We start from the raw sequence: 25,378 nt of genomic DNA, 5'->3' as shown, positions 1-25,378 counted from the left end.
GCTGACGCTAACGCACGTCAGCTCGGCCACAATAAATTGGCCCATGATGCGACCGTGCAGCGGACGCACGCAGCGAGCACGCCGCTGGCGCGACTAAGGCAAGCCCATCCACGTCCGGCCGGGGCCAGCGGCAGGAAACTATGCAGAATCTGACAAAGAAAGAGTTACTTTTGATGCAGTACAGCTTCATGCCATGAGGAAAGAGGTATTTAGCAAATGTGCTCACGCCATGTTGCCAGATATCAGCTATCAATGCCCTCAGTGCAAATTCCATTTTCAAGATTCTTCTTCCACCCCACGGGCTACGCTCCCTTCCCAAACATTTGACTGAGATTTATCTGCTTCTTGAAGAGAGGAATCCGGATGTTTTATTTCCAACTGAAACTTGGTTAAGTGGCGACATGGATTTTGATGTCGTTCAAGCTCTCCCCCCAAACTATGCTATCCAAACGCTTGATCGCCACTCAGGGCGAGGAGGAGGTTGAGCCATAATACATAAAGCTAATTTGGTTTGCAGACTTACTGCTAACTCAGTCTCTGATTGCGAAAGTCTTACCTTTACGATTGATTTAGCGTCTACGTTCACTTTCTCAGGGCTTCTGGTATATCGTCCGCCTGGCCCCCTTGGATGCTTTAAGAAGGATCTTCTGGAATTGGTTGAAGAATTGGCCATGTTTCAACTTATATTGAAAGGGAACATCCCTACCCATGTAAAAAGGTCATACGCTGGATCCTATATTTTCTAACATAGACCAGCTCTCAGTAGAAGACGCTGTCCCTATTCCATGGTCTGATCACTTCATACTCCCCTTGAGCTTTAGGCTATCTACTGCAAACATACCAACTGCCAGAACTACAAAAATGACTCGTCAATGGTTAAAACTTCCATTAGACACTTTTATCAGCAAACTGAATGATACCATTCCTACATCTCATCCCAATCCCATTGTGGCTAATGATAATTTCAATAAGTGGACCGATCGGGCACCTAACTCTGTTCTTCCCAAAGTCAAAATTTCAGAAAAGGTGGGAGCAAAACAAAACTCATGGTATTCCCACAATCTTCGTCAGCTTAAACAAATTTGAAAGAAACATGAGAGACTTTGGAGGAAGGATTTTTCGGTAATGAGTAAAGTTAAATATCGCAAAGCTATTAAAATATATAAAAAGGAAATTAAAATCGCCCAAGCTCTTTATTATCAGGGAAAGATCCTCACTACAAATTCCCCGTGGGAGGTATTTAAAATTGTAATCAATCTTCTTACCCCCCCCCACTCTTATTACCAACACTGACAATGTGCAACTGCGGTGTGACCAAATCGCGGACTTTTTTGCAGAAAAAATTTGGATTATCTACAAATCTTTCCCTCCGGCTTTTAGCCCACAAATGGAGGGATCAAGTGGTGGAGTTAATCCTTCGTCCCCCACTCCACTACTGGAGGAATTGTCCCCTTTGGACCTCCAAACCTTGCAAAGATTACTGAAAGAACTTAAATCAGGTTCTCCCCTTGATGTTGCCCCCCCCCCCCCCGTGTCCTTCAAAAAATTGCTGAAGTAGTGTCACCTGTTATACTCGATTGCATAAATTCGTCTCTGGTAACTGGGATCGTGCCTTTTCAATGGAAACATGCTAGAGTTAAGGCTCTTTTAAAAAAAACTAACCTTGACCCAGGGAACTGGGGAAACTACTGCCCTATTTCCCTGTTGCCAGGGGTCAGTAAATTAGCAGAGAAATATATTAATACGATTTTATCTGCTTTTTTGGAAAATAATAAATGTCTTCATGTTACCCAGACTGGCTGTAGACCGCAACAGGGAACAGAAACAGCCATATTGGCGGCTACAGAAGAAATCAGGAAAACCCTTGACAGTGGAGGCTGCGCTGCCGTTATCCTGCTGGATCTTAGCGCAGCCTTCGATACTGTCAACCATCACCTCATGCTTCAGAGATTGAGGGTTGCTGGAGTGACGGGGCTGGCTCTTAGGTGGCTCCAATCATTTCTTCAAAGTAGGGTTTTTACGGTTTTTGAAGGAGAGTGTTCATCTAAGCCTATCTCGTTGACTTGTGGGGTTCCTCAGGGATCCTCCCTGAGCCCCACGATGTTTAATGTGTATATGAGTTCGCTGGCAGACAGTACTCCCATTTGGGATACAGGTGGTTTCTTATGCCGACGATACTCAACTGATTGTCTCCTTAAAACAACCTAATCGCTGAGACCCTGATTTGGCAACTTGCCTTCAGAAGGTCTTTGACTGGATGAGCAGCTCCATCTTGAAGCTCAATGGATCCAAAACTGAGCTTATGCTCTTCGGGAAATCCGCTCCCTCTAACATTGACCATTTGTGGCCCAACTGCTTGGGTGCCCCCCCCCCGGTCCCAAAAAGTTGTATCAAGAGCCAAGGAGTTTGGATGGATTGCAACTTAGATTTCAAAGAACAATCGCATAAAGTAGCAGCAAACTGCTACGGACTGCTCAGAAGATTTAGAAAGGTACTGCCAATGCTGCCATTTGTAGCAAGACGTCTACTCGTACAAGCCATTGTACTGTCGCGGCTGGACTACCCCAATGCGATCTACCTTGGAGCCCCTCTGGCCACGATCAAAAGACTCCAAATTGTACAGAACTGTGCAGCTCGCATGCTGATGAACATTCCTAAACGGTCCCCGGCTAAGCCGGCCCTTGATATTCTTCATTGGCTTCCTGTCCAGCAAAGAGTACAATTTAAAGCGCTTTGTATTATTCATAAATCTTTGGCAGGAAGGGGCCCGCCCCGATCCGTTCTTGGAATCAACGGTATGTGCCCGTCGTAATCTCAGGTTAGGGAGGAAAGGTTTAATTGGTGTGCCTAAGATCAAACGTGCTCGCAGCGGAGGTCGAATGTTTTCATATAATGGGGCCAAACTGTGGAACAGTATTCCACTACACTTACGTTCCGAACCAGATCATCACACGTTCAGAAAATTGGTGAAAACCTTCCTCTTCCAGTAATTCTTTCATACCCTACTGAGTGCCTTTTTAGCGCTGGGATGCCTCCGGGTAACCATGCGCCTTATAAATATTCCTTCCTTCCTTCCTTCATCTGCCATGACTGACAACTCACGGTCAGTGAATTTGGGCATTTTCTTTTGTGCCATGGTGTGTGATGTGCAAATGGTTTGAGGTGCAGTTGTGAGGGTGGTGTAGGTGGTGTGTGTGTGTTGTTGTGCTGGTGAGATGTGTGGTGTTTTGCCTATCCAATGTGCTGCAGGGTTTAGTTCCTTCAGGGCTGGAGTAGTGCAAAGGATTATGGTCAGGGAAGGGGCTGGTTTTATACTCAGCTATGTGGGTGTGTCAAAATGGAGTATTGCTGTCAGGTGTGTTGTGTGGGTTGTCCTGGGATTTGTATTTTCTAAATTGCCAGGGGTGTGTGCCATTGAGGTGTGTTAGGTGTTTTGGGAAGCTGAGCTAGTTTGATGTGTCCACTTGGTGGCCTTGATGTTGTTTTTTTTTTTGTCGACCGCCATATTTGTCATGGAGCGTCCGTGGCGGTGGGTATGCAACAGCCCTTCCTTCCACCGGCTCTCCCATTCATCACTGTTTGCGATCGCGGCGGTCTGAAACAGCGGATTATCCCTCTGTCACCTCAATGGAATCCTAATTTTACGCGCGGTCACTCCGCTGGCCTAGCGGCGGTTTTGTGTGTTTCCGCAGCATATCCAACCACCGCGGATGGATTTTCACCAGCTCTGCCCGCTACGGCGGGCTTTCGTGGCATCGTTACGCCGCGGTCGAAATGTTTTGCTGGTTGATCCTAATCGGACTGCCGGTTTTGCCGCGGTACCAGTGGACGGTTAATGTCCGCTACCATGGCGGTCGGGATGGTTTTCCGACCACCATCCTAATAGACCCCTTAATCTCCCTGTGCCTAACAAAAATGAATGTGTCCTTCAGTAACGAAACTGGAGCTCATGTAAATCGCTTTGATACCCGATTTCTCGGGTCTAGTTCGCGCTATATAAAACTCTAATAAATAAATAAAAATAACACAGATTTTTATATAATTTTAAACACTAAGGGACCGATTCACAGAACTAACTTAAGACAAAATCCTAAACTTACTACCATTTTGGTATTCACAGAAGGCACTTACTCATTTTGGTATTCACAGAAGGCACTTACTCATTTCGGTATTCACAGAAGTTAGGAGTCCTAACTTTAGGACTCCTAAATGCCTTCTGTGAATACCGAAAGTCTTAAAATTAGGATTTTTCTCAGTTTAGTAGTAGTATAGTTAGGACTCCTAACTTTAGGACTCCTAAATGCCTTCTGTGAATACCGAAAGTCTTAAAATTAGGATTTTTCTCAGTTTAGTAGTAGTATAGTTAGGACTCCTAACTTTAGGACTCCTAAATGCCTTCTGTGAATACCGAAAGTCTTAAAATTAGGATTTTTCTCAATTTAGCAGTCCTAAGTCTAAATTTAGGACTACTAAATTGAGAAAAATCCTAATTTTAAGACTTTCAGTATTCACAGAAGGCATTTAGGAGTCCTAAAGTTAGGACTCCTAACTTCTGTGAATACCGAAATGAGTAAGTGCCTTCTGTGAATACCAAAATGAGTAAGTGCCTTCTGTGAATACCAAAATGGTAGTACGTTTAGGATTTTGTCTTAAGTTAGTTCTGTGAATCGGGCCCTAAGATCATCAGAATCAGGTAAGTATTTTCAGAGTCATGAAGTTTACAAGGAAACAGTAAAATGCTCAAAGAATGGTTTTAGAGGTATGAGCCTTGAACGAGGTAATGTTATCCTATGAGAGGAAATACATATACTGCATACATATACTTTTAGCAGTTGTAGAAGGTGCAATTTAGGACTTAAGGTGCTTTGGGGCCAAGGTCCAAAGAACCACCAGCCGTTCAGGTTTACCTCCCCTGGTGTGTCCGGGTGCAGAGGTGCTGGTCGCGATGGTAGCCTCGAGCCCTACATGGTTCAGTCCAAGGTGCCTGTAACAAAAAGGCTGCAAGGGGGGACTTGGTGATAAGACCAGCAGAACCCATAGGAGGCTTGGCAGAATGGGGGCGCAGTCAATTGTCGCATCCTTCTGGAGGAGATGTCATCACCTTCTGCCAGACAGGCATTGTTCCTGGCATCAAAGACCACAGGCTCTCACCTGCAGGGGGTACAGAACTCGTTTGTGGTGGCAGGCTGGAAGATACCAGTTAGTCAGCACACTCTGTGACTAGTACGGTTTCAGGGGACACTTCTAATGTGCCCTCTGGGTGCATGTCATAATAATTCCAGTACTGGCATCAGTACCGATTTATTAAGACAAGATGTTTGATACCAAACATCAGTATTTTCAGTGAAACCATTATGTAGCTGGGTAACTTGTAATGACCAGTGGCCAGAACTTACCTTAAGATTGCCTCCTGATCACTTGAGATGCTTAGCAATGGAACTGCAAAAACACAGTTGATGGACAGAATGCAGAACAATGTCATACATTCACCACAGTACAGAGATCTGGGCCTAATTCCATGTTTTTTTTGCTCACCATGCCATTCCAGTTTGAACCCAGCCATATGCAAATCAGTCTTGACCCTGTTCCTCATGGGAACAGTCCAGCCCGAACTGCCAAGCCAGGTCCTTCCTGGACAGGAAACAAGCATCCTAGGACCGGTGTCAGGGTTTCTTCCCTCTTCAGCCAGGATAGCTTGATTCCAGTGACATGGAGAGCACAGGACCCACGTCTGGGAACACCCATCCCACTCGCGGTGACAAATGCAAAAACAACAGTTAATGGACAGAATGCAGAACAATGTCATGTATTCACCCCAGTACAGAGATCTGGGCCTAAATCCATAGTTTTTTTGCTCACCATGCCATTCCAGTTTGAACCCAGCCATATGCAAATCAGTCTTGACCCTGTGCCTCATGGGAACAGTCCAGCCCGAACTGCCAAGCCATGTCTTCCCTGGACTGGAAACAAGCATCCGGGGACCAAAAGAATGATGGATTAAACCCAGATCTCTTGACTAGGGGTGAATGTTTTGATTTGTTCTGCATTCCGTCCATCAATTGTGTGTCTTTTGCTTTCTCGCCCTAAGTGCGCCAGGTATGCCCAGACGTGGGTCCCGTGCTCTCCATGTCACTGGAATCAAGCTATCCTGGCTGAAGAGGGGAGAAACCCTGAAACTAGTCCTAGGATGCTTTTTTCCGGTCCAGGGAAGACCTGGCCTGGCAGTTCGGGCTGGACTGTTCCCATGAGGCACAAGGTCAAGACTGATTTGCATATGGCCAGGTCTAAACTGGGGTGGCATGGTGAGCAAAAGAATGATGGATTTAACCCAGATCTCTTGACTGGGGGTGAATGTTTTGATTTGTTTTGCATTCCGTCCATCAATTGTGTGTCTTTAGCAATGAAAATGGGCATTACAGGGACACACCTCCTTATGCAGATGTGCTCTCACATATAATATAATGCACCCTGCCTTAGGGCTCTAAGGGATGACGTATATATAGTACATGTGGTGTACAGGGGCGTGTCACACAGTGAGTGTGCCATGCCATGTTTTCAGAATGGTTTGCACCATTTCACACAGCTTGAAATGGCATTCTGCATGCAGTTTGTGTGTAAGTCCCTTAGGGTGGCATAATACAATCTGAAGCCCTTAGGGACCCTTGTTAGTACCCATGCCCTGGGTACCAGGGGAAGCATTTTCTAGGGACTTACAGGGGTGCTAAAGTCCTTTCCAATTGGGTTTCAATTGCAGATTTGTCTTGCTTTTAGTGAAAGAGCACTGGCGCTGGGGCCTAGTTAGCAGGGACCCACTGCACTACCAATCAATCAATCAAGGTGTACTTGTATAGTGTGGCTTATCTCCCAAGAGGGTATGCAGGCGCTGTGCTGCAGGTATCAGTTGAAGAGCCAGGCCATGTGGCTGGTCCTTGGTTGTGGAGGGCTTTGTTGGTGTGGCTTTGAAATGGCATCTCTTCTGGACGGGAGGCCAGTGGGGGGTCCTTCTGGTGCATGGGATGAAGTGTGTCCTCTCAGGCAGGTTGGGGATCAGTCTGGCATCTGCGCTCTGGATCATCTGGAGTCTTTGCATGAGTTCGTTGTCAGTGCCAGCATAGTGTGTGTTGCCATAGTCTAGCCGGCTGGTGATGAGGGCCTGTGTCACAGTTTTCCTGGTGTTGATATGGAGCCACCTGAAGACTTTGCGGAGCGTGCGGATTGTGTGGAAGCAGGCTGAGGAAACGGCATTGACCGGACGTTTCATGGAGAGTTCGCTGTCCAGGATGATGCTGAGGTTGCAGCCATGGTCTTTTGGTGTGGGGGGTGAGTCCGAGCTCCGCCGGCCCTCAGGCGTCATTCCAGCAGGCGGGGTGTCTGCCGAAGATCAGAACTTCAGTTTTGTCCATGTCGAGCTTCAGGCAGTTGTCCTTCATGCATGCCGAGATGTTCTTCATACAGTTGTGGACGTTGGTCTTTGTCAAGGTGGGGTCCATTGAGAGTGAGAGGACGAGCTGGGTATCATCGGCGTAGTGGACGTTGTGTGATCTGGCGATGTCTGCAAGTGGTGTCATGTAGATGTTGAAGAGTGTTGGATTGAGGGACGAGCCTTGGGGAATGCACAGAAGGTGTGTGTATCCCACGAGAAAGGATGCCGTCCTTCTGAACTCATCATCTGTGATTCCGATTTGGTGTAGTCGATCGATGAGTGTGTGGTGGGAGACAGTTTTGAAGGCTGCAGAGAGGTTCCGGAGGATAAGGGTGGCTGATTCTCCTCTGTCAGGTAGAGTGCATATGTCGTCTGTTGCTGCAATCAGGGCTGTCTCGGTGATGTGGTTGGCTCTGAAAACTGATTGGGATGGGTCCAGCAGGTTGCTCTCTCCAGGTGTTTGGTGAGTTGGAGGTTGACGGCATTCTACAGGACTTTGTCGGGGAATGGGAGCTGGGAGATGGGATGGTATTTCTGAAGCTCGCTGGGGTCTGCCGAAGGTTTCTTCAACCAATTGACAACAATGGTACCAGTAAGGAAAAAGTGAGGGTGACCATGTCAAAAAGTGGCACTTTCCTACATCTACGATGTGATTGCACTTTGTGCGGCACAGAAGCTGACGAGAGAAGCCTTGCAGCAGGTCATTGATGGGGAGGGAGAAATGAGTAAGAGCAGGACGATCAGACGCTGCAAAGTGCTTCATTTGAATTAAACGGGGACCCGCATGAAAATGCAGCAGGCTCATAGTAGGTTCTTAATCACTCTTCTAGACCACACATACATATGATTTCAGGCATCACATCATGAATTCATAGGTTATGCCTCTATGCATCATACAAAAGATTAATGTGTACTGATAATGTCACCCACAATTCCACACTTGAATAAGCTACGACACCCAGATTTGTCAAAATTGTATTTCTGTTGCTCACACGATGATGAATTTGTAGTTCCAGTTATGTTCTATGAAGATTTCAGATATAAACCCTCAGATTTAGGGGTGAGCCAGAGGACGTTCTGATGCTACTTGAGATGCTCTCTGATTTCTCAGTGTAAGAAAGTGGCTCTGTATATACTGTTCCCAAATAGGTACAGTGTGCACAGAGTCCACAGAGGTTTGGCAGAGGCTAAAGTTAGATATAACCTTACTCTCTAAAGTGGTAGCTTGGTCGAGCAGTAAGGCAATATCAGAGGACAGTGTAAAGCATTTGTTGTACACACTCAGTCAGCAAATGGTCTCACACACTCAAGAACTGAACTCTAGGCCAATGGTTTTGTATAAAAATATATAGTTGTTTTATTTTAGAAGCAACAATAGGTATCAAAATATACTTTCTCAGAATGAGATGCTTTAGTTAAATACTTTTCAACAGGCAATAGACTTTTGAATGCAATAGGTACAGTGGTTGCAATAGGCAACACAATTTCAAACACAATATAACATTGAGCTCAATGGGAATTTCTAGTTAAATGCAATTGATAACTTTTTGGATTACTTTTCTTACCACAGGACTGGATCCTAGATTCAGTCCTGAGACAGTTCCTGTAAACAGTTGAGTAAAAATGTTTTGGTTACTGTAGTGATTTTTAAGGAATATTATTGTATTTTAAAAGTTGACAGAAACTTATTCACATACAATCGCCCATGTTATCCTATGGGAGGAAATGTACTTAGCAGCTAAGTGGGGTTATGATTACTTTTTCTAACTCAGTGTTGGATCCTGGATCTAGCACTGCGGCATCTCCTGTAAGCAGTTGAAAGAATGAGTTTTTGTTATACAGGCGATTTTTAACGAATATTTGTAAGTTTGCAAAATCGACACAGAAGAATTTCTGGTGAAAACCAGGCAATGTAATCCTATGCAAGGAAAATCAGGTTATAGGTAAGTACGGTTGTAATTACTTTTCAGGGCCAGTGCTGGGCACCAAGATCCAGCACTGGGATCTCTCCTGATAACAGGTGAGTAAATTTGTTTTCGTAATTCGGCTGATTTTAGATGATTATTTTAAAGCTTCAAAACTTGACACAGAAGAATTTCCAAGTGAAACAAGTCAATGTTACCCTATGGAAGAAAAGTGAGTTATCGGCTTTTGGGTAAGTACTCGACTGGCAGAGATAAGGTTCTGGGCATAGACTCATGGGTCTCCCAGGGTCAGGTAAGTACAGTTGTTACACGCTCAGCGGCACAGGGGCAGCCGGGTGCAGAGTGAGTTAGGCCCAATGTTATCCTACGGGAGGCAGGGGGCCTGTGGTTGGTGGCTGCTGGCTAGCAGGCCACGCGGCTGTAGGAGCTGGGCTCCTGGTCACTTGCTCACGGAAAATGGGGAAGTAGATTAGAGTAGAAGTTGCACTGCCAGGGGCACTCGGGCGGCTGGGAAGCTCAAGGACGACAAAGGCTGCAAGCTCAGGGACGAAGATTCTTCAGGTGCCATCACCACTTCGAGAGGTAAGTTGGGTAGTTGGAGGATAGGTAGGCACCCATGAGTTGGGCACAGGGGGCCGCAGGGCGCCGGGTGTCTTTTGGCGTCAGGAAATCTTACCCTCTGCTGGTCGCGGTTGGAGGGGTCCCTGGTTCTGAGGCTGCAGGCGTCGGCAGGAGCGCCGAGGTGGGTCCTTGGGTGCTGGATTCAGGGTCACAGTCACCGGGAGGACGTCCTCGGGTCTTTGACCAGTCCGGCACAGGCCTGCCTTGGCGGGTGCAGAGTGTGCAGGGTTCGCGGTTCCTGGCTGATGCCAGGGGTCAGTTACTTGCTTTGAGCAGAGCCACGGCTCGTGGGAGTCCCAGGTAGTTAGAGTCACAAGGCAGTCAGGTCCTCCAGGGTTTTTGAGGTTGCTGACCACTGGAGATGCCGGGGTTTAGCAGGCGCAGGTTCAAGGGTCGACAGGCCAGTAGGGCTGGCGCCAAATCAGTTGGTGTCTTCCTCTTGTTAGCAGCTGCACGGCAGGTCTTCTTGTTCCTTGATCTTCTTTCTTGTTTCGGAATCTGGAGCTGAGGAAGGAAGGTTCAGGGTGCCCCTAAATACTAAATTTAGGGGCATTACAGGTAGGTAAAGGGCAGGGACCAATGGGTCCCTGCCCTGGGGTGGGTACACCCCCTATCCTGCCACTCTCCTGTGGGAGGGGGCAGTAGCCTAGTCCTGATTGGACAGGGCTTCCCATCTTCAAGATGGCGAGAGCCCGGAGATGTGCTTCACCTCTCCTCCCCCACCTGAGGGGTGGGGTTGGCAGAGGCCATCACACCCCCTTTCCTTCTTTCGGGTTTCCGGCCAGTCTTCCCGCCAGAGTGGGGGTGAGTACAGGTGGGGGCCAGTGGCTGAGTACAGCAAGTGGCCTGGAGAAGCTCACAGAGGCGGCATGCCTTTGAAGCTTCCCCTGCCTATCCTGTGGGAGGAGACCTAGCACCGTGCCCAGGATGTGCATTGTTGCAGGCCCAGGAGAGCGGACGGCTCTCTACCCAGAGGTCCAGCAACATGTCTGCTGTGTGGCAGCCTGGGCAGCCCCTCAGACAAGATGTGGATTGTAGGTGATGTTCAGGGGCATTTCTAAGATGCCCTCTGTCGTGCATTGTACATTAAATCCTGCACTGGCATCAGTGCGGGTTTAATGTGCTGAGAAGTTTGATACCAAACTTCTCAGTCTTCAGTGTTGCCATCATGGTGCTGTGGAGTTTGTGTTGACGATCTCCTAGCACCATGTACTCGTAAATGGCAGCACTGCACTTACAGTGCCCAGGAATGGACCTTGGTACTGTGGGGGCACAGGGCTCATGCACCTGTACCCACACCACTGGCATAAGGCACCCAGCTAGAGGGCTGGCTGATGTATACCAGGGCAGTGTGTGTTGTGGGGATGTGTGCCATGTCGACTCTCTGTTTTGTTCTGCACCCAGACACTCAGCCTGCAAGGGCAGTGTGTATGTGTCGGGGTACAGGGCCTCTAAGGGTGGCACAATAAGTGCTGCAGCCCTTAGGGGCCTTCTGTGGTCACAAGGCCCTGGGTACCTAGTGTACCATTTACCAGGGGCTGACATGTGGCCAGAGATGCCAATTGGGTTTAGGCTTCAACACAGTTTTAGGGAAGGAACATAGGCCCTGGGTACCTGATTGGCAGGAGTCCGGGGCACACTCAGTCAAAGTACATCAGCAATTCAGCAAAAAGTTGGGGCATACCATGCAAGAAAGAAGGCAGTTTATCACACCCAATGTTTTTGCCGTTCATTGGGATTGAGTCTGCTCACTATTCTTATCGCCCTGTTATTAAGAGCCTTCATGGCAACGACTTTATGCATCTGCATTTAAAGTTTCTGAATAGTACCCTTTTAATTTTTTGTAAAAGATGTTTCTACATTTTTTTTATTCTGCCCTAGAAACCCCTTGATGAATTGTTCCTTGTGTAATTGACTGTATTTTGAAATGCTTTTTTTAGAAACAAGGATTAACGGCGGACTCCAGATGCCGCATCTCCTTACTATGTTCCCATAAGGTGTAGTTAGTAATATAAATATAGTTGGTGTGCACAGTACTGCGCCAGCATCCGCCGTTAAAGGATGCAAACTGCCAAGCAGATTGACAAAGTTTGAAGAGAATCAGAGCGGTGCACTACCAGATTATTATTTTATGTCACACCAAGTGGTCAATGTTCTTTCAATAGAAAAAGTCTTTATTATGATTATCCAATGTAAGGACAGTCTCAGCCAACGCGTTTCGTTCAGAAATTGAACTTCGTCAGGGCTTGTGTTTGCTGTGGGCTTGAGTTCCTTCTCGACAGCGAACGCAGGAATGAATGAAGTAAGTAATGTTTATGCAAGGTTTTTTGGCCATCGAAGCTTTCCTATCCCCGTCACGGAGATCAGACGGCTAGATTTACATCAGGCAATCGGTGTGTACAGAGCAGGCCTGAGGCAGCGGCTGAGCGGGAGCCGCGGCCTGTATCCAGGAGACAGACACAGGAAGTGGGTATTTTGAAATGCTGTATGTAGCGCAATACATTTATTAGGAGAGTACCAGCACTTCTCAGGAACAAACAGATACTCTAAATAGTGAGTACTTCTAAACAGTGAGTACCTGCACTTCTACATTTCCATTCAAATCACTGATTGTATGGTGCCTTGCCTTTGGGCACATTGGCTCAAGAAATTGAGGTTTAACACCGTCTGCAACCCATCCACCCATGCACATGCTATTGAGTTGTCTTTTTAAGGTATACAAATTTAGGGGTTCGAGCATGTAGGAAAATGTCCCTTTTTGCATGGTTACCTCCCCACGTTTTACCTGATGTCTGATGCACTTTGACTGAGTGTGCACTGGGTCCCTGTCAAGCAGGGACCCAGTGCATGTGTTCTTTCACAAAAACGGTACCTTTATTTACACAATTGGCACACATCTGGGCCACCTAGAAGTCCCTTGTTAAAGGTACCATTGGTATCAAGGGCTTTGTGAGTAGAGAGGGTCTCGAAGGGCTGTAGTATGTATTATTCCACCCTCAGAGACACCCTTATCAAACACAGGCACACTGCCATTGTAGACTTTGGGGCAGATTTACAAGAAAGTGAGATATGTCACTTTCCCTGCGCCACCCTGAGAAACCCTTGTGTCACCATGGGGGTGCCGTATTTACAATACGGCGCACCATGGCGCAAGGTTTGACAGAAAGTCTGATGCATCAGTTGGTGCAAAAGTCACGCATTACTCCTTACGCCTGCTTCTGGCAGGCGTAAGGTTTTGACGCAGTGGCGCCCTAGAAGTGGCGCAGTGAAATCTTGTAGATTTCACTGCGTCACTTTCACTAGGCTTTCCTGCGTGGGAACTCCCCCCCTGCATACATTATACCTGACGCAGGAATAATGTGACGCAGGGCTTTACAACGTGATGCATCACCCTAGATGCGTCATGTTGTAAATGGGGCGCATTTTTACGCTGCCGCTGCATCCCGAAAAGTGACGCAACGGCAGCACAAAAATGACACAAGGGGCTTGTACAGCTGCCCCTGAATATTTTGGTGCAGACAAAGCTCAAGAGTCAACATTGCAAACATCCCTGTGTGCCACGCCCACACACACTACCTGTGGCAAAGGTACGTCACCCCTCTTGCAGGCCTCACAGCCCTAATGCAGGGGGCACTATACCACAGGTGAGGGCATAGTTGTATGAGCAGTATGCCACTACAGTGTCTGTGCCAACCACAGACATTGTAAATGGAGCCACATTGAGTACACGGGCTGGGAGTTTGTCAGTACGAACGCCACAGCTCCATGATGGTTTTACTGAATGCTGAGGAGTTTGGTATCAAACTTCTCAGCATAATAAACCCACTCTGATGCCAGTGTTGGATTTATTACAAAATGCACTCAGTGGGCATCTTAGAGATGATCCCTGAAAAACAACCAACTCCCTCGTTTCCAGCTGACTGGTCTGCAGCAGCCTGCCACACACAGACATGTTTCTGGCCCCCTGAGCTGGGAGCCCTTGTGCTCTTGTGGGTCAAGGACAAAGGCTGCTTGGGGTAGAGGTGCTTCACACCTGCCCCCAAGCAGGAGCAGCATTCAGGGTAGTGAGCCTCAAAGGCTTACTGCCCTTTGATTTGCTAGCCAGGGCCACTCCAGTTAGTGGAGATGCCCGCACCCTTGTCAAAGCCCCAATTTTGGCGGCAAGGTCATTGGGAAAATTAATTGTCAGGAGAGGTGTGTCACCTCTCTACCAGGACCCCCCTAAGGTGCCCTGGACCGAGGTGACTGGTTCCTTAGGAAATCCTCCATCGTGATTGGAAGGATTCAAAACAACCAGGTTAGGGGGATGCCATCTCCCCAAAGGGAGGGGGCAATCAAAGAGTGTAGTCACCCTAAAGACAGTAGCCCATTGGCTACCATCTGTCAGTTATATAACACAACAGACCCACTAGAAAGCGTACAGTGTTTATTTATTTTATATTGTGTACTGCCAGGAATGGGGAGGGAAAACTCATCTCATCACACCCACCCCCAATAATCTATATTTGTGAGGTGGATTCCTGATAGCCCAATATCTGTACTATTTATTTAAAAAGCAGTGACCATTGCAAGAACCCTCAGCTTGTGAACCACAGTTATCAGTTGTAAGACTGTGGCAACCCCCACCGTGGAATTTAGTGGGGGAAAGAAAAAGAAACAAAGAATTAGAAAAAATGTGCGGAACAAGGGAGCACCTCACATGCGCAACACCATAGTGGGCTGACACTGGTTAGATGATTACCAGTACTGCCACGTTTCTCATCATCGGTTGCCACCTTGTTCAACAAAAATGGAAACTGTACCAACAAAAATTGAAGAAAACACAACAGGACTTCATTCACCATTTCAGCAAATTTTATGCTGGATTTATTTGTGACTGCAAGACATATTGTGTACACGTTTGGAGGCGGCTTTAAGTTGTTTTGAAAAAAACATGAATTAGTCATGCATTACTGACACGCGTTTTTAAAAAGTTAAAACGGGTGCAATACCAATAACTGAAATAATAATATAGGTTTTCGTGTTGACTTGCCGGATGCCCAGAGGCTACAACGAGGCTGATGAAACTTAGAATCACAGCCCGTAATAAGACGCGGTCGAGCCGGTATGAGATGCGTTGGCTGACAACGGGTAATGACATACTCATACTCTTTTCATACATTCTTTTATAAGATGACATACTGTGTGTGATTGTGCCCTTTCCCTCAGTGAGTTATTGCAGGAACCCGCTGCTGTGTTTTTATGTCTTGCAGTCACAAATAAATCCAGCATAAAATTTGCTGAAATGGTGAATGAAGTCTTGTTGCCCTGAAGAATTTGCCGCACACGTAAGGCAATGAAACATGTTGGCGTATGACTTCGTGTCTGTTTAATCACAGCACTTTTTATTGTTGAAGTGGTCCATGAGCAGAAAATAAAGTTGTGGTAGTCATGGCCCGCTCTCAATTTTAAAGTCAGGACTTGGGTGTATATTTGATCACTCTTTCTTTCACCGTTGTGTTTTCTTCAATTTTTGTTGGTACAGTTTCCATTTTTGTTGAACAAGGTGGCAACCGATGATGAGAAACGTGGCAGTACTGGTAATCATCTAACCAGTGTCAGCCCGCTATGGTGTTGCGCATGCGAGGTGCTCCCTTGTTCCGCACATTTTTTCTAATTCTTTGTTTCTTTTTCTTTCCCCCACTAAATTCCACGGTGGGGGTTGCCACAGTCTTACAACTGATAACTGTGGTTCACAAGCTGAGGGTTCTTGCAATGGTCACTGCTTTTTAAATAAATAGTACAGATATTGGGCTATCAGGAATCCACCTCACAAATATAGATTATTGGGGGTGGGTGTGATGAGATGAGTTTTCCCTCCCCATTCCTGGCAGTACACAATATAAAATAAATAAACACTGTACGCTTTCTAGTGGGTCTGTTGTGTTATATAGTAGTTTGAGTGGGGGATGACCCACTAGTTCTTTCCCCTGGAGCTCCTTATTGTTGAGAAATACCATCTGTCAGTCCCTGTAACACCCCTAAATTCAGTATTTAGCGGCACCCCTGAACCTTGATCCTGAGATTCCTGCAAAATAAGAAGAAGATGGACAAAGAGGACGCTGTTCAGTGAAGCAAGAAGACACTTACCTCCTTGGCCCCAGCCCTTCTGGCCTGTCTCCCACTTCTTGAGTCTGCGAAGAAGACGACGCCTGTCCCATGGCCAGCAACATCAATCAATCAATCAATCAGGGGAAATGTAAGCGCGCTACTCACCCGTGAGGTTATCAAGGTGCTGGGGGGTGGGGGTGAGCAGCTCCGTTCAGTCGAAAAGTCAGGTCTTGAGCTTCCTCCTGAACATGTTCAGGGAGGGGGCGCAGCTGATGTGGTCTGAAGGTCTTTCGGAGGATTCAGAGGGTGTTGAAACAGCTGGAGGTGACGGTGTCGAGTACGAGCCCACCAGGTGTTGTCCCTCATTTGGCCGCGAAGGGCAGGAGGGAGATGGGTCGGTAGTTCTTGAGGTCGGTGGGGTCTGCTGAGGGCTTCTTGAGTAGGGGTCTGACTTCTGCGCGTTTCCAGTTATTGGGAAAAGTGCCGGTCTCGAAGGTGGTGTTGATGGTGTGTTGTAGTTCGGGAGCGATGGCAGTGGCGACTCTGTGGAAAATTCATGGGGGGCAGGGATTAGTGGGGGCCCCTGAGTGGATGCCTTTCATGGTCGAAGTGGTGGCTTCGGTGGTGACTGGGGTCCAGGAGGAGATGCTGGGCTGGATGCCGTTGCTGGAGCAGGAAGTGGTTTCGGAGTTGGGTGTCTGGTCATTGAAGTTGTCGTAGAGTGCCTTGATTTTTAGCTGGAAGTAGGATCCAAGCTTGTCGCAGAGGTCCTGGGAAGGGGTGATGTCCGTGGTTTCGCGGGGGGACTTGGCGAATTCCTGGTTGACGCTGAAGAGTTGCTTGGAGTTGCCGCGTCGGCGAGGATCTTGTTTTGGATGAAGGTCCTTTTGGTGGATCTAATGCGCTGGTGGTATTCTGTCATGGCATTTTTCTAGGTGGTGTGATCTTCTGGTGTTTTGCTGTTTCTCCAGTTCTTCTCAAGTCATCTGCAGGTGCGTCTGGATTCTTGGAGGTTGGCGGTGAACCAGGTGGCTTTCCTGGGGCGTTGTCTGTCGGGGTTGCGTAGTGGTGAAAGCTTGTCTGCGCCGCTGGAGATCCATCCCTGGAGTCCTTTGGCTGCGAGGTTGGTGTTGGTCAATGTAGTGGGGGCGTCGCGGTTGAGGGTGGAGTTGAGTGACTTTGCTCCAGTTCCTCCGTGGGTGGCACAGTGCAGGTTTGGGTGGCGTGGGTTTGTCGACGTGGAAGTGTACGCAGTGGTAGTCTGTCCATGGGGGTTGAGTGGTGTGGCTGAAGTGGATGTTGTTACCTCCTGAGAAAATGGGGTCGAGGGGGTGTCCTGCTTTGTGGGTGGGCTTGGTGATGAGCTGTTTCAGTTCAATGTTGGCGAGGTTGTCCAGGAGGGCGGCGGAGTTGGGGTCGCTGGGGTTGTCGAGGTAGAAGTTCAGGTCTCCGATGAGTATGTAGTTCATGGAGGTGATGGCGTGGGGTGCGATGAGGTCGGCGACGGTAGTGGCAAATGAAGCGCAGGGTCCGGGGGGTCTGTAGGCGAGGGTGCCACGGAGAGAAGTTCTGGGGCTGGTCTGAATCTGGAAGTGAAGGTGTTCGATGGTGGGGAAGGAGTCCTTCGTTGTGGAGGTGGGGAGTCGGAGGGAGCTCTTGTGTACGATGGCGAGTCCTCCGCCTGGGCGGTTGGGGTGGTCCTCCCTCCGGATCTTGTATGCATCTGGGATGGCGGTGGCGATGTCAGGGGCAGAGGAGGTGTTGGTCCTGGTTTCTGTAAAGAAGGCGACGTCTGGCGAGAGGGTTTCGAGATCTCTACGGCATGTCTGTGCAGGGAGCGCACTTTGAGGAGGATGCACTTCAGGGCTTCGGTGTTGTTGGCGTTTGGTGCGGAGGTCGGGAGGTGCAGTTGGAGTTGAAGTATTGGCGGCAGTGACAGCAGGAGAACTGGCCGTGGGTGTTGTTCGGTGTCGACGGCTGGCAGTTTTTGTTCCTTCCTGGGTTGAGTGCGAGGAGGGCAGTGGAGTTGTAGCAGTGGGAGGTCGCAGACCCAGGGTTCCTGGCGCTGTTCGTGGTCGGGTGTAGACAGGCGCAGATGGGCTTGCCTTTGGGGCGCCAGCGGCGTGGCCGCTGCGCACGGCCACTCTGCGGCTGCCATTAAATAGGGGAGGAGGAGGGAAGCCCAGCTGGTAGATGGAAGCGGGAACCGGCAGGGGGGGGGGGGGGCTGCGGGGCAGCAGCGTCGTGAAAGGGCATGGATAGCAAAGGACACAGAAGGCAGAAAACAGCAAAATTAACACACAGGCACAGGTACAATAACAAGACAGGCACAATAACAAGACAGTGAAGAGGCTTGAAGGAATACCGAAAACGAGCACAGAAAGACAGAAAAACGGCACAAATACAAGAGACTGACAGCAGCAGCCAGCAGAAGAGCCAGGATGAGGCGCAGGCAGGAGCCTGTGGGAAGAGGAGGGCCTTAAACACCTAACTGCACAGGGGCAGCGGCAGCAGCACTACCGTGGAGCTGATGGGGGAGAGAGCAGCAATAAAAATACTTCTCTGCATCATTTGTGGCGTTAAAATAAAAAAAAACGCCAGGAGGACTGCCTTTCTTCAGTAAAGACCAGATGTCCCTAGGACAGCGGCCCTGTCCTGAAAACTCCAACACCAAGGAGTCCGGATCCATGCAGATATGCCACTCCTGCCCACTCCTCACCCGACGCCAACGGCCCAAGTCTGAGTGGCTTACCTATCCAGTGACGTCTCCACAGTGACCCAGACTTTGACTCCATTGGTAGCTGGAACCCACAAAGTCACCTGCGAACCCAACACGAAGTGTACCCCGTCCGCGGCTGGCTCCAGTGAAGAAACAACGACACCAAAAGGCACCCCTGCATCCTCAGCCTTGACTGTAGAAAGCCCAGCAGACTGTGCTCAGGTGTCCAGCCAACCTCCAACTTACCAGCCCAGCCAGTGGTCACTTCATCAAGCCTCCTGGTCTGAGCCTGCATCCTCTTTGCACGATCAAGATTCCCCATTGACATGCATTGGGCGCCCAACGCTGATTTCGCACCCTGCACCCGGCCACCCCTGTGCTGCTGGTGTAATAGCTTCGGTGCTGCCTTGTGCCCCCCATGCTGATCTTAACCCCTGGGGCCTGTGCCCGGAAACTGCAGGTACCCCAGTCTCCACTGATTTACATTGGGCCCAGTGACTTCTGCTCCCGGCCGCTCCAGTGCCGCTGGTGGTGCAGTACTTTTTTTTAAAAGTTCTGTTTATTTGCATTTTGCACTTTTGCAAATGACAGCAGTGTGTCATGTAATAATAAACCATGTGAAGCACAGCATAAACTTATTTTCGATATTTATGCTCTAGTTTAGTCATATCTGATTGTTATCGTCGATCCACACAGTTGCTGTTCTCAGGAAATACCCCCTTGCTTTTATGAAGGGGGGGTATGTAGACAGTACAATGAAAAAATAATTAATACATTTTCAAGGAAACGTGAGTTGCCAACCATATAACAAATAATGGGAAAATATAGGGAAACAAAAATACAAGGAAACTGGGTAAACATCCACAGAGAAAGGACACAATCAAATTTGCGCCGCCGACCTCTAGTACAGGTGGGCAGTGACCATCAGGGGGGCAGGTGAGGGGGAGAGTGACCGGGCGCCCACCACTGGGCAATTCATTCCTGGTGTTGTAACAGATGCTTGTAGGAGAGTAGGATCTGCTTCACATGGGTACCCCCACTTTTTGCTGGTGTTTCACTGTTTTTCGACCTTAGTCTGGCTGTGGCCCCGCTAATCAGGACCCCAGCCTATCTGCTTCCTCTCTAAAATGGTTTCCATGTACATTAGGTACATATCTAATTGGATTCTGGAGTGCCTTATAAGCCCCTAGTATATGGTATACTATGTACCTAGGGCATTGGTACCTCAGAGGCTTACCAGGGGCTGCAGCATATATTATGCCACCCCTGGGAAGCACTCCAAAATGGCACCACAGGTCTGCTACTGCAACCTGGGTAAGGTGGTGCTTGCACCACTTACTGTGATATAGGCTACCTATATCACTACCTTATACAGACACATATAAACCTATAAGCCACTCCTATGGCAGGCCTTGACAATTCTGGAGGCAGAGTGCTTGGTTTTATGTGAGAGGGTGCCCAAGCATGAGCTGAGCCCCTCTGCAGCTTTCGGAAATACTTCCTTATGGCTGTTCTGTGAGACAGCCATACCATATACTCTTAAGTGCATTATAACCTCATGGTAAATGCTAACTTTGGGATGGCTGCATCAAAACATGTCGTGTTTGGTGTCAAACGCTTTGGAATACTATCCCCCGCCAGTTCTGGCGGTGGGGGTAGCATTCCACCCTTCTAGAGGGAGAGACAGTTTCATACTGGCTAAACCCGGTAGAACTTTCCTGAGCCCTGGCATCACAAAATGGATGCCTCTGCCACAGACACGGGTCTGGCTTCCTGCTGCTGACCGAAACTCCGGCAGGGGAGGCCTGGACAAAAGGTTTCCTGTCGAAGGGAGGTGTGACCACCTCCCCAGACAGGCTGATGTGTATTGGGGCTGGGCGGGAGCACTCTCTGGTGCTTTGAAGTCCTGCACTGGGGGCACGTTTGCTGTTCCTGTGCATAGCTCAGTTCAAACTGGTTGCAGGGGCTACCTGCTCCTGCTCTGGCGTGAAACTGGACAATGGAAATGGGTGTAACCAACCCTCTTTCCAGGCACACCCATAGGTGGGGCCTTAGAGTTAGTCCATCCCCTAAACTTACTATAAGTATAGGAATCCAGTTCCTAGGACTTTAGATTACCCTGGACAAAACTCTGCTACAGATATCCTGGACCTTCGACGTTCTATCCTGACTAAAAGACTGAAGAAATCTCCCTTGGGGTCAAGGAGTGACTCCCCTGCTTAGCAGGCACCAAAAAAGCAACTGACCGGTCTGCATCGCTGAAGCTCCCGCTGAAGCTCCCGCCGAAGCTCCCGCCGGACGCCGAAGTCTTTGCATCACCAGAGGTGGATTTCCAGACTTCCCCGAGGCTACCCTGAGTCCACAGCAAAGCTGAGGCCCATGGCTATCGTGGGTGATGTGGAAACGTGACCCCTGGACACCGTGAACTTTTGCAGCAACACTACCTTCCTGGTCCTCCTCAAAGTTGTGCTTTGGGCTCCGAGTAGCCCCAGCCTTGAGCACCTCCTGCACCGAAGATTGTTGGCCTCCACTCCACGAGTGACCCGTGGGCCAGCTCCAAGTGCGACCGCTTGAGGCTCCTTTGCGATCACTAGCCCGTTGGCTGGCAGGTCCCCACGAAGGCAACTCCTTTTCTGATTGGGCATTCCTGGTTGCTCCAGACATGCCCTGAATTACCCTGGCTGGGTGAGTTCCTCATACCTTGCTGGTCTGCACCGCAGTCCTTTCTCTACATTCCAGTGACTTGCCGTTGCCAACATTGCAGCATTCGAAAGACTTCGTGGGACAGCTCGAATCCGGCTCGTGGACTTAGTCGACGCCTTCTGGACCTCGTGGCTGAAGAGTCAAGACACCCATCAACTCACCTGAAGCACCCGACATCTGTGGGCATTGGTCCATCCTGCCCTAGGTCACTGGCAAGTGACCCAGACTCTGTCCCCTCTGCTTTCAGGTTCCTTCCATCCCAGATCCAGGCTTGGATCTCTGCGGACACTTCTCCTCTTCACGGCAGCAGCAGTTCTTTGCAGGCTCCCATTGAAATCGATGACGCGACCCGACACCAAAAGACACCTATGCACCCGGCTTCCCTGGGTGAGGTAACTCGAGTACTCCGGTACTCTCGTGGGTGCTAGCCCTAGAACTTCTTAAGTCCAAAAGGGTTTGGTCCTGACTCAATTAGAAGTGTCCCTAATCTTTCAATTTCCACCCGCGACATTGCCCATAGAAGATAACTGGAACCCGCGGTTGTGTTTACACACTGCATATAGTCCCCTGGGTCCCCTGTGTCACTACCTTGGGTGGTTCCTTGGGGTCCCAGCGATTCTAGAGGCTATAGGCCTAGTGTCTAGTTCAGTCGTGGTTCTTATACCACTTTTTTGGTATATGGTTTGGTACGCCCCTAGGGCCCAAACGTGTATTTGTGCTATTACTGATAATTGCTGACTTGTAAATTAAGTACTTCGAACTCCAGTCTCATAAAGAGACTAGAGGGGTGTGTTTTATACTAAATACATATATTTTAAATATATACCTGGTATAGTTGTCTTTTCATTTGATCATTCAAGAGATTATAGACTGGTAAAACAAGCTGCTTTACATTCCTTCAATACTAAGCCTGAAGGCTGCTCTCCATAGCTACCACTAGGATAGCTTTCAATAAAGGTTGTCTTTAACCTATCACCATAAGGGGTCGTTTGGACTGATACAAGGTGCCCACTAGAACTAGTGGACAGCATATATCAGGCCACCTTCTCACAATGCTCCTTCCGGCCAAGACTGCACCGTCTTGAATCAACAGGATCTTCACTCCTCCGTTTGCTACGTATGGATAGTATACCAGAGCTGAGGTCCTAGGGGTGCTCCCCGGCTCATCTCCCACTGCCTCGTCTTCTCGGGCACCCGGTGTCCCAAGCGAGTCATCGCTCACCTCCGGGTCTCCACCTGGGGCCCCTCTCCGGGTGCTCCCTTGCTACCAACACCTCAGTCCATAAATCCGCTGTAGGGCATGTAGGAAGCTGGCTCTGTATTTACTATACCAAAGTAAGGTATAGTGCGCACAGAGTCCAGTGGAGCCGCAGAGGTGTAGCGGAGGCTGAAGTAGATAATACCTCACTGTAGGAAGCTGGCTCTGTATATACTATACCAAAGTGAGATATAGTGTGCACAGAGTCCCATGGACCCCAGAGGCTTACAGAGGCTGAAGTAGATAATACCTCACTGTAGGAAGATGGCTCTGTATATAGTACACCAAAGTAAGGTATAGTGTGCACAGAGTCCAGGGGATCCCCAGAGGTATAGCGGAGGCTGAAGTAGATAATACGTCACTGTAGGAAGATGGCTCTGTATATAGTACACCAAAGTAAGGTATAGTGTGCACAGAGTCCAGGGGTTACCCAGAGGTATAGCAGAGGCTGAAGTAGATAATACCTCACTGTAGGAAGCTGGCTCTGTATATACTATATCAAAGTGAGGTATAGTGCGCACAGAGTCCAGGGGATCCCCAGAGGTATAGCGGAGGCTGAAGTAGATAATACCTCACTGTAGGAAGCTGGCTCTGTATATGCTATACCAAAGTGAGGTATAGTGTGGACAGAGTCCAGGGGATCCCCAGAGGTATAGCGGAGGCTGAAGTAGATAATACGTCACTGTAGGAAGATGGCTCTGTATATAGTACACCAAAGTAAGGTATAGTGTGCACAGAGTCCAGGGGTTACCCAGAGGTGTAGCAGAGGCTGAATTAGATAATACCTCCCTGTAGGAAGCTGGCTCTGTATATACTATACCAAAGTAAGGTACAGTGTGCACAGAGTCCCATGGACCCCAGAGGCTTACAGAGGCTGAAGTAGATAATACCTCACTGTAGGAAGCTGGCTCTGTATATACTATACCAAAGTAAGGTATAGTGTGCACAGAGTCCAGGGGATCCCCAGAGGTATAGCGGAGGCTGAAGTAGATAATACCTCACTGTAGGAAGCTGGCTCTGTATATACTATACCAAAGTAAGGTATAGTGTGCACAGAGTCCAGGGGATCCCCAGAGGTATAGCGGAGGCTGAAGTAGATAATACCTCCCTGTAGGAAGCTGGCTCTGTATATACTATACCAAAGTAAGGTACAGTGTGCACAGAGTCCAGTGGAGCCGCAGAGGTATAGCGGAGGCTGAAGTAGATAATACCTCACTGTAGGAAGCTGGCTCTGTATTTACTATACCAAAGTAAGGTATAGTGCGCACAGAGTCCAGTGGAGCCGCAGAGGTATAGCGGAGGCTGAAGTAGATAATACCTCACTGTAGGAAGCTGGCTCTGTATTTACTATACCAAAGTAAGGTATAGAGCGCACAGAGTCCAGTGGACCGCAGAGGCTTACAGAGGCTGAAGTAGATAATACCTCACTGTAGGAAGCTGGCTCTGTATATACTATATCAAAGTGAGGTATAGTGTGCACAGAGTCCAGGGGATCCCCAGAGGTATAGCGGAGGTTGAAGTAGATAATACCTCACTGTAGGAAGCTGGCTCTGTATTTACTATACCAAAGTAAGGTATAGTGCGCACAGAGTCCAGTGGAGCCGCAGAGGTATAGCGGAGGCTGAAGTAGATAATACCTCACTGTAGGAAGCTGGCTCTGTATATACTATACCAAAGTGAGGTATAGTGCGCACAGAGTCCAGTGGAGCCGCAGAGGTATAGTGGAGGTTGAAGTAGATAATACCTCACTGTAGGAAGCTGGCTCTGTATTTACTATACCAAAGTAAGGTATAGTGCGCACAGAGTCCAGTGGAGCCGCAGAGGTATAGCGGAGGCTGAAGTAGATAATACCTCACTGTAGGAAGCTGGCTCTGTATATACTATGCCAAAGTAAGGTATAGTGTGCGCAGAGTCCAGGGGATCTCCAGAGGAATAGCGGAGGCTGAAGTAGATAACACCTCACTGTAGGACGCTGGCTCTGTATATGCTATGCCAAAGTAAGGTATAGTGCGCACAGAGTCCAGGGGATCCCCAGAGGTATAGCAGAGGCTGAAGTAGATAATACCTCACTGTAGGAAGCTGGCTCTGTATATACTATATCAAAGTGAGGTATAGTGCGCACAGAGTCCAGTGGATCCCCAGAGGTTTAGCAGAGGCTGAAGTAGATAATACCTCACTGTAGGAAGCTGGCTCTGTATATGCTATACCAAAGTAAGGTATAGTGCGCACAGAGTCCAGGGGATCCCCAGAGGTATAGCGGAGGCTGAAGTAGATAATACCTCACTGTAGGAAGCTGGCTCTGTATATACTATGCCAAAGTAAGGTATAGTGTGCACAGAGTCCAGGGGATCTCCAGAGGAATAGCGGAGGCTGAAGTAGATAATACCTCACTGTAGGAATCTGGCTCTGTATATACCATACCAAAGTAAGGTATAGTGTGCACAGAGTCCAGGGGATCCCCAGAGGTATAGCGGAGGCTGAAGTAGATAATACCTCACTGTAGGAATCTGGCTCTGTATATACCATACCAAAGTAAGGTATAGTGTGCACAGAGTCCAGTGGATCCCCAGAGGTATAGCGGAGGTTGAAGTAGATAATACCTCACTGTAGGAAGCTGGCTCTGTATATGCTATACCAAA

Source organism: Triturus cristatus, chromosome 5_2 (assembly GCF_964204655.1).
Source record: "Triturus cristatus chromosome 5_2, aTriCri1.1, whole genome shotgun sequence".
In the NCBI taxonomy this organism is placed as follows: domain Eukaryota; kingdom Metazoa; phylum Chordata; class Amphibia; order Caudata; family Salamandridae; genus Triturus; species Triturus cristatus.
Note: the sequence above shows the minus strand (reverse complement) of the source record.